General features: G+C 42.4%; 1 protein-coding gene across 3 annotated transcripts in view; it reads left to right on the top strand.

The window, feature by feature from the left end:
* Nucleotides 1–976: 976 nt before the first annotated feature.
* The window catches only part of IL22RA2 (interleukin 22 receptor subunit alpha 2), a 29,925-nt gene continuing 20,658 nt past the window's right edge, over nucleotides 977–10,243 (top strand). For all 3 annotated transcript variants that reach the window (XM_054491693.1, XM_054491692.1, XM_054491691.1), the window contains exon 1: nucleotides 977–1,208. The gene's annotated coding sequence lies outside the window, so the exon portion shown is untranslated. The remainder of the gene's footprint in view (nucleotides 1,209–10,243) is intronic.

Raw genomic sequence — 10,243 nt, 5'->3', positions numbered from 1 at the left:
GTAACCAAAACCACTTGCACTATTGCACAGCTATTGAAATAAAAAAAATATATATTTTTTAAATGTTACCACTCCTTTACGTTTTGGTTTTCAGAAATAAATTTAAAAAAATTTTTTAAAGAATAATCAAAGCAAAATTAATAGCATCTTTTATCCAGAAAAATAAGCGTGAAGAGCAGGAAAGGTTAACCTCATGAAGCCCTACGTCCTATGAGTGGAGATTTTAAATAATGTATTAGTGATCACAGTCCAAAAACTCAGATTAGTCATTGTGCTTATCACCTGTGTTTGAATAACAATGTTTCTTTTTCTTTTCTGAATTCAAGTTCACAAACCATTTTGAATTTTTGCATGCCAATTATTTCCAGAATGCCGAACTGCTTAAAGGATATGGATATTACTCGGTGGAGTTATTAAGGTCCCAGCAAATAAGAAAGAACAAGTTGTTTTCCTGTTGTTGGCTCTACAGCTCTATAGTTTTCCAGAGAGGGAGAAGGGTGGTATTCAGATTATCATTCATGATGAAACTTTTAAAAGATGCTCAGCTTCCCACCAAATCATAGGATGAAGGAAAGGGCCTGGCAGAAACACAGTTGCTCTGACTTCCCTTCAATGGACAGCACCAAAGTCATACTGAACACCAGTTTTTAAACACTTTTCTGAAAAACAATAAGAAACACTTAGCCCTTTGCTATGGAGACCTGGTTGAAGAAACTGCTGTTGGTTCCCTGAGGGCTGGGTCTGCAGTCTTGTTCATTTCTGCATCCCTGATGTCTAACACAGTGCCTGACATATAACAGATGCTCAATAAACATTTGTTTGAGTGAATAAACAATTCGAGAAGCCAATGGACAAATGTTCTTTGACATCATTCTATCCCTTTATGAAATGTCTATTACAAGCAAAGAATAACACAAGAGGAGTTTTATAATACTCCTCAGGCCCTGAGGCTAACCAGATCTGATTTCAGCCCTCACTTTACCACTACTCGCTATAGAGCCCTGGTCAATTTCTCTCCACCTCTCTATCTATGTCTCAGTTTCTTCATCTGTAACATCAAATGGATAATAATACCAGTCTCCTAGACTTCATCAGAGGATTAACAAAGACAATATATGGGAAAAACATAGCATGGTGTCCCATAATTATTAGATCTTATTATTGACACTAAAATGGCATTAAAATTACCAAAAGGAAAACAGCATCTTGTAGGTAAACTTTATTTATTTATTTATTATTTTTTTTTTTTGAGATGGACTCTCGCTTTATCTCTGCCCAGACTGGAGTGCAGTGGCGCGATCTCGGCTCACTGCAAACCCCACCTCCTTGACTCAAGCAATTCTCCTGCCTCAGCCCCACTGAGTAGCTGGGATTACAGGCACACACCGTCACTCCTGGCTAATTTTTGTATTTTTAGTACAGACGGGGTTGCACCATGTTGGCCTGGCTGGTCCGGAACTCCGCACCTCAAATGATCCACCCACCTCTGCCTCCCAAAGTGCTGAGATTACAGGTGTGAGCCACCGTGTCTGGCCACATCTTGTAGATAAACTTTAAAAATCTTTTTTCTTTGTTATGAACAATTTTAAGTATATACAAAAGTAGAGTATAATAAACCTGACACCCAATTTCAACAATTATCAGCTCATGGATGGTCACCCCATTTCCCAGGCCTTTGTATTATTTTGAAGCAAATCCCAGACATGACGCCATTTCATCTGTAGTACTATAATAGGTAGCTCTAAAAAAATAATAAAAATAATAACCAAAATTCCATATCACACCTAAAAACAATGAATAATGATTCCTTAATTAGATAAATGTTTGGTCTGCTGGAAGCCACAAGAAGAAAGGAAGAAGAGAATCAAGTCTGTTCAAGACAGGGGCTTAGGCAAGTTCTCTCCAGAGTCAACACGATGATGGAAATACCCGTTGTCACCGTCGAGGTGGACTTTCCCTGCTGCGGAGTGGGGCTGAGGTAGGGGGAGGGCAGGGAATGAAGCCAGCATTTCATGCCTGAAAGGAGGCAAAGTGGAGATCCCCTAGTGATTAAAACTTTCTTACTTCCCAAACAAAACAGCATTTCATTTGAAACAATTCTGTACAAATTCTTCTGATTCCAGATTGATGGGAAATTAGAATTTAATTTTATCTTTTCATCTACCTTGAGGCCTTGTTGACAGTGTTGGCTTTTATGCAGGTTCTATTACACAACTAGAGCTAATTGAACAGTGACAGAACTGGTCTGGTTTGTGAAATTTAACAGAGCACCAAAGCTCATGTTTTGGGGAGAATTCAGTTCTTAAATATGTTTTGCTTATCCCACTCCCCCTAATTTCCCCTCATTTGTTTGACAAAGTCAGCAACCCAGTGGAAACCTCAATTGCATTCTCTGCTGCTCTCATCATAAAACCTCGAATTTAAATATTTTCCTTTTATTCTTAGCTGGAACTTGAAGCAATTTGGTTGCTTCAAAATGAGATCTATTGGTACTGAAGCTATTGAACATCAATAGTGCAAACCCAGATTATCATCCCCCATTTAAATACCAAAGTAAATGTGAAGTGGGCAACATTGGCAGGGAAGTGAATAACAATGCTGAGAAGGTTGCAAGCTAAGGAGCATGAAGAAGTGAAAAGGGAACATAAAATGTGCTGCATGTTTCTTCTTTCAAAGCAGAAGCTACCTTATAATCACCTAAAACTTCAGCTGGAGGAGATACAAGCCTGGATTCAGAAGACTGCCATAGAACAGAGGCACTGGGTAACCTGATGTTATCCGCACAAACCTTTTCATGTAGGGCTGGCCTCAGAAAGCATGCATCGCAATTGCCTCCAATAACTGAAATTTGTTAAATGATAATTGATAGTGGCCTGGTCCACTGGGATCTGGTTTCTGAGGAAATTTCTGATAGGGGTTCTTCTAAGACCCTTTGATCAGGAATAAGGTTTTCCCTGTGTGGCCCCAGCTCCACCCAAGGCCTCACAGTCTCAGGCAACCGAGTGTCTAGAAATGTTCACAGGTGCTGGGTCATGGGGTTGGGATGGAGGGTTTACACTTAAGAACAACTCCTCTGCTCCTGTCTGTATGCAGAAGGCCATTCTTCCCTTTCTCTTTGAAGACTCTGCCTCCTCCACATCAGCAGCACCCAACCCTCTCCTTTTAGCACTTTCATTTTACCTGCTTCCCCTCCTACCTTCTAGTCTTGGTTAATGGTTGTGATGGAGGGTGGGAGGCAAAGTGGCTTTGCAAGCTGGCTTCTGAAACTTTTCGTCTCCCATTTAAGAAGGAGAAGAAAAAGACAGAGAAGGTTAGATGAATAGAAGTCATAATCCTGCCGTAGCTCCTTATTGTCTACTTTTCCCTTGAGAAGCAAGCTTAAGGAAGGCAAGGGCAATGTCTGTCTTATCTGCTGCTGCATCCTTGCTGCTGAGACTAATTCCTAGTTTATGGTAGGACAGCAAATATTTGTGAAATATTATTGGATAGGTGGATGGATGGATACTGCTTAGCAGCCATCATTATTCCTTACTAAAGGAGCTATTCTACCAAGAACTTGAAAGAGACTATACAAGAGAAAATAGAAACAGTATGCATTTCCCCTTTTGATCTAAACAGCCTCTCTTTTTTAACAACAACAAAAAAACCTTTATGACTTGTGGAGGCTGAAGCAACTTCATTTTTAGATGCTAATCTGCCATGTTGACTTCTGATTAATCCTTTTCCAGGAAGGCTTCTAAGATTTCTAGTTTATCTATTGTTCCTTGTATGAGAACACATACTTGTCATAAGTCCTGCCTGTACGTCAAAACCACCTTGATGTTATCATACTTCAATTGTCATATACATCCCTTCTGAATCATGCAGGCCCTTTCCCGGTAGTATGTAAGCCCTGGGTCTGTTGCGGGATAATCAAAGACTGAAGAGACCAAAAGTTCAGGAAAGTTTATTAAATTAAGGTGATCACCGGCTCAGCTAGTCTGAGGCCCAAACAAAGGGCTTTTCCTACTTTTAAATATCTTAAGGTGGGAATTACTTGAGGCAGGAAGCGAGTTACAGAAGCAAGAAACAAAGGCAGCATTACAACATTTGTTACATTTTGAGAAAGACATGTCTTGCAACCTAAACTTATCAGTCTTGTGACCCTGCAGTCGTGCAGGAACTCACTGGGCCTGTAATAAACTTTGAGGAATGTGGAGTTGGGGAGTATAGATAAGGTCCACTGTCCATGGAGAGAAGACAGGCTGTTAATATTCCCTTTTAGCGTGAGTGTAAGGCAGGTGTCACATTTTGCAGTAACTTCAAAAGGATTTTAATATTTGTATTACTACTACTATTAGGTTATAGTTGATTTCATTAATTCCTTCTTCATTTCCCCCTTTTGGTGCTTGACACAAATGTAGATTAATAAAGAGCACCACAGTTAGCTATTTCTTCTTGAGTGGGTACATACTCATCTTGGGATACTGGTTGGTACTTTTGCAGAGCCATTATTCGGGTGGTGGTATGTCTGTCTACCACTGAGTCTATGGTGGATTGGATGCTTCCGATTAGAAGTGGCAAGAGACAGGGAAGCAGTAGGTATCCACCTATTATGGCCACAAAGCCTAGTATAACAGTTTTAAAGCCTCCAAACCATGAAAACCATCCTCCAAAGAGTGAATTCGGGTTCCAACCAGACCACATCTGGACCGGAACATGAGCTAACTTCCGCATCCTGGCAGTGATTTCCATGACAGCTTTTCCATTGTCATCAATTTGTAAGCAGCAATTTGTTAAATTCAGTTTTCCACAAACCCCGTTCTGAAGCTAAAAGATAATTCAGTACTAACCTGTTCTGATAAATGGCATCTCTCATCTGGGTCGCCTGTACGGCTAGCAAGTCTAAGGCTCGGGCTGTTTCATTGACTATAATTTCCAGAACTGCTTGCAACCTTATGATGTGGTTTAACATATAAATAGGAGTACAGTATCCCCATGACCCATCTCGTGCCCAGGTGGCCAGTTCGCAGTATTTGATGATTCTTTCAGGGGGCCATTCATTATCTTTCCAGCCCCCTATTTCAATGTCCTTTTTAATGTTAGTATTTATTTTTTCCCCAGTACTTATTTTTGTAAACACATTTCTTTTGACTCTTTTTCTGCCTTCATCATAGACCAGATAGCTTAGATCTTCCCCTTGCTGCAGGGGGAGTAGCAAAAAGAATGGCCTTATTGTTCCTAATATACATGCCCCTGTCCATTTATCGGTTAGTAATTGATAAGCCTTTGTTCCACAGATCCAATATAACCCTGCAGGTGCTCTCCAAACAGTTGGAGCATCTAATTGGTACCATGATTGATTTAGTGTTGGGAACTGCAAAAAGGGACTAAAGTGACACAGAGGAATTGTCTATAAAGCTTCTCCATTGTGTTCTGTTCTCAGATTCTTCAAAATATTGTTGACCTAGGCAGGTTATTTCTCCTACCTGGTTCTGAAAGGACTTGCCCCAACAGGCAATACAGTATTTTCCAATGATGGGATTCCTTAATAGCCAAACACTTGGATTTGCATTGAATTTTGTAACAAATTCAGGCAAGGTAAAATTGTCTTGTGGCATCAATTCTCTGGCTTCCCAGGGCTACTGATCTCCCATATTAGCACCTCCACATACATAACATGAAGTAACTCCTCAATTGTTAGCAATACTTTTGGCTAGCTGGACAAACAGATTTTCAGTTGATATAGGAGGAATTTGAATTTTTGATACTTCAGGATTAAAGTGTTCATTGAAAGATTTATAAAACCTGTACTGTTGTATTGGGCTAAGTTGAACTTGAGTCCCTTGGGTTTTCTTTGTGATGACCAGAGGAATACCAAGTCCTAGGAAATCTCCTGCCTGATCAAAGGTTAGTAATCCTTTATAATCCTTTATGCCCTTTAGTCCAGAAAGGCATATTTGGCTTTAGTATTGTCAGATTGAGTGGGTAGCATGTTCCAGTTGTGTACCCTATTTCTCCTCTTGGCTGGCAAACAGAGCAACCCTTCCTGTGTATAGGTGCTGGTTAAATTCATGTGTGGTCCACTGATTATCACAATCAGGGCACTCTTTTTCGGACTCTCCTATTATGGCCTTGGTGGCTCTGCTGCTGACTCTTTCTTGTCCTAGATTTTTACAGATGGTCCAAATATTATTTAGTTTACAGAGATGTGCAGCTTGGCAGGCATCAAAATATATGGAGACAGGCCCTTTATGCGAGTAAGTGAATACTTCCGTTTTGTTTACAAGTTTACTGACCCCAGTTTCTGTGGGGTTTGTATATGATGGCATTAAGGGTTCACCAAATTTGGACTTCAAATAAGAAGTCATAGGGCAAGAACTCTAGGTCATAACATATTTGGGGCTGCCCATTTCCAGGATCACAGACCGAGTAACTAGTCTGGTTATAAACACAGGTTCCTGTATGAGTCCCTGTACACTCATAGTAGGTCTGGTATAACAGAGTTTTAGTCACACCTTTTCCAGACCAGGCTTCTATCATACAGTGATGACAGTCATCCTGGTCCCCTTTTATAACCATAGGTGAAAGTGTCAGTGGCTTCAGTATTACTAATATGATTAAACTTATACTATGCATGGGCACCTTTCTGGGCAACAAGCTTGGCAGCATTTGCAAAGATAACATGACAGCAAAATAATTACTACAAGTAAGAGTATAACTATGTTTGTAAATTTAATCTACATTTACTTATGTATCGTTGACTTCCTCAGGCTTCAGCCATGCATAGACTAGTCAGCTTCCATTTGTGTGACTAGAACAGGGCTCGATGTTTCCTCAAGCTTCAGCCGTGCATGGACCGACCAGCCTCTGGTGTGGTTGAAGCAGAGCAGTTGTCCTTGTCAGCAGTGGCTTGGTTTCACCACAGGATCAGCCATGTCGGGTGGTCTGGGTTTTGTTGACTGGTCCACTGGTCCTCGGCGGTGGCTGCTGCTGGTTTCAGCCGGCTATGATGAACCCAAGGTATGATACCTGCAACTTTAACAGCAGTGGGTGTAGACAAGATCACAATATGGGGACCATCCCATAAAGGCCCTAAAGTGGTTGGGTTCCATCGTTTGACCCAGACAGAGTCTCCAGGTTAGAAGGGATGTACTGCATCTGTGAGGCTAACAGGTATTCTTCCTCTTACCCACCCTTGCATTTCCTGCGTGGCCTCACCTAAGGCTTGCATTTGCCTTCTTAAGGTTAATTCCCCAATTTTTTAAATCCCCTTTTATCTGAGTTATGATCAGGGTGTTGGCCAAACACTATCTTATAGGGTGAATACCCAGTTAATTTAGTAGGGGTGCACCTGACTCAGAGAAGGACCATGGGCAGCACCTGATCCCACCTTAGATGAATTTCATGGCAAAACTTTTTAAACAGCTGTTCGAGGGTCCAGTTTATTCTTTCAACTTTCCAGAACTCTGTGGGTGATAAGCTGTATGCAGTTTTCATTTGATTTTTAACCTCTGTGTTAGCTGTTGTACTATTTCTTCCACAAACGCTGGGCCATTGTCTGATCCTAAAGTTACAGGCAGTCTAAATCTAGGAATAATGTCCTTTAGTAAGATTCTGATTGCTTCCCGAGCTTTCTTTGTCCTGGTGGGACATGCCTTGACCCACCCTGAGAAAGTGCAGACAAACACTAGCATGTACCGGTAGCCTCCGGCTCGAGGCAGCTTAGTAAAGTCCACATGCAGGTTTTCACAGGGTGTAGCTCCAGTTTCTTGAATCCCTGGGGGCCATGCTGGCCCCTGCTGTGGACTGTTTGGGGCACAAGTTAAACGTTACTCATAAGTGGCTTGAGTGATGGCAGTTAGGCTCAGCAATAGAAATGCCGTCCTACAAGAGTCTCTAGTGCAGTTTTTCCCATATGTGTTCCTTGATGAAACTGTTTGATGAACCGGGGGCTATTGTTTCTGGGACAGCTGGCGAGCCTCCCATTTGAGAACTTCCACCAACTTCCTTTCTGGTAACTTCCACTTTCCTGCTCAAACCAAGCCTTTTCATTAGAGGAGTAGTTAGGGGGTTCTGTAAGAGGAAGCTCCAATAAGGGCATGGTAACTGTTTCCTCTTCCTTCTTAGTTAACCACTGTCATTGCAGCTGTTTTGGCTTCTCTGTCCACCTTTCTGTTTCCTCTAGTCTTGTCACGTCCTCCTGTTTGATGCCCTTTGCAATGGATGACTGCTACTTCTTTTGGAGCCCATACAGCTTCTAAGAGCTGCTCTATTTCCTTTTTGTCTTTGATTTCCTTTCCTTCAGTAGTTAACAATCCGCTTTCCTTATATGTGGCTCCATGGGCATGCAAAGTGGCAAAGGCATACCTTGAGTCAGTATAGATGTTTACTGACTTTCCTTTGGCCAAAAGCAACACCCTAGTGACAGCTATTATCTCAGCTCTTTGGGCCAAAGTTCCGGCCGGCAGAGGGCAGGTTTCAGCTGCTGAATTCAGTGTTACCACTGCATATCCAGCCCATCTGATAAACCTTTAGATATGAAGCTGCTTCCATCAGTAAAGTATTTAACATGTGGGTCTTTTAAGGGCTAGTCCTTTAAGTCTTTTCTGCTTGAGAAAACTTCATCCACAGTTTCCATACAACAGTGATACCCTGGGCCACACAATGGGGGCTTTCCATGCTCCACCCGTTCTATTGGCAGCAGTGTGGCTGGATTTAGAGTATTCACAGTCTCCAAGGTTATGTAGGGGATTTTACACAAAAGTCCTTGATATCTTAACATTCTAGGGTTAGAAAGCCAGCGATGCCCCCTCTGCTCCATCAGGGTGACAACAGTGTGGGGCACCCAAATTATTACCATTCCTCTGTTGTTGGGACAGTAAGGGTCATTATCATGGCTTTTCTTTGACCTAGATTTAGAGTCATGTCCCCTTCTGATGTAAAGGAGATATGTGCTTGCAATTTCTGGAGCAAATCTCTTCCTAACAAGGGCACCAGAAAATTTGGCCTTCATTCTTCTAGTGTCCCATCTGCTTGCATCTCACACATTGATCTCTCTTAAGCCTAGGTTGGCCCTCTTGTCCTGGCTTAGCTTCCTGGTTTTGCCTAGTTTGTCCTCTATCATGACGGCGACCACGTCCACATCCTCTCACAAAACCGGTTTCTCATCCAACTAAGGCCGCCGCCAGCAAGTCTGCCTTTTCCTTAGCTCTGTATCTAGCTTTTCTCTTGGCCTCCTCATTCTGATTTACAAACACCTTAGTAGCCACCTGGATAAGCTGGGTAATATTCACACCTTCAAACCCTTCCAACTTCCGATGTCTTCTTGTGTCTGGCTTACAAATACCACATTAACCATACACTGATTCCATGTAGCCTCTGGGTCAAGTGGCATGTAAAGCCGGTAAACCTCGCAGAGCCTCTCATAAAATTCACTGGGACTTTTATCTGGCTTCTGGCAGACCTCTGAGACCTTTCCGATATTGGTGGCCTTTTTCCCTCCAGGCTTTATTCCATTTAGGAGTGCCTCTCAATACCGCTGCAAACTTTGTAGCCCTTGAGACTGGTTAGGGTCCCAGCCTGGGTCAGCCTCTATCAGGAGTGCTTGTTGTGTATACTGCCTGATATCTCCTGTGCCTGAAGGTGCATTTTTCTCCAGCCACTGGAGAGCAGCTTGTATAACTCTACGGTGCTCTTCCATATTAAATAATGACAGAAAAAATTGTTTGCAATCAACCCAGGTAGGATTGTGAGTTAGGAAAATGGACTGCATTAGATCTATAAGAGCCCGAGGCTTCTTTCTATAGGAGGGAGTATGTTGTCTCCAATTTAAGAGATCAGTAGTAGAGAAGGGCTGATAAACGAAGAGCTGTTCTCCCCCTTGGACTTCATTCTGTGCATTCAAATAAATTTGTCCCCATGTTTCTCAGAGTGGCATCTGCATTGCTTGGGCACGGACCGACCTAAGGCAGCCGACCTCATCACCCTGGAGTTCCTCCCTTGGCTTTTCAGTCAAGGGCTCTGGCTCCTCTCTGCGTGGTGTTGCCTGAGGGGTGCTTCCTTCTGAGTCTGAGTCTCCGGAGGCAGCCAGGGCAGCCTCCTGTCTAAGCCTTGCCAGAGGTGGATAAATTGGTGCATAGTGTGGTGGAATTTCTAACTCTTCAGGTGGGGCCTATAGGACAGGTTTTTACTGCTTTTCCTGTGACTTTTCTTTTTCTGATGCCTTGCAGTTTCTTTCTATTGTTCCTGGTTTTCTCTTGGC

The sequence above is a fragment of the Pongo pygmaeus genome, chromosome 5, assembly GCF_028885625.2.
Source record: "Pongo pygmaeus isolate AG05252 chromosome 5, NHGRI_mPonPyg2-v2.0_pri, whole genome shotgun sequence".
NCBI lineage: Eukaryota > Metazoa > Chordata > Mammalia > Primates > Hominidae > Pongo > Pongo pygmaeus.
The sequence above is the reverse complement of the archived record's forward strand: the minus strand, read 5'-3'. Positions and strand labels throughout refer to the sequence as shown.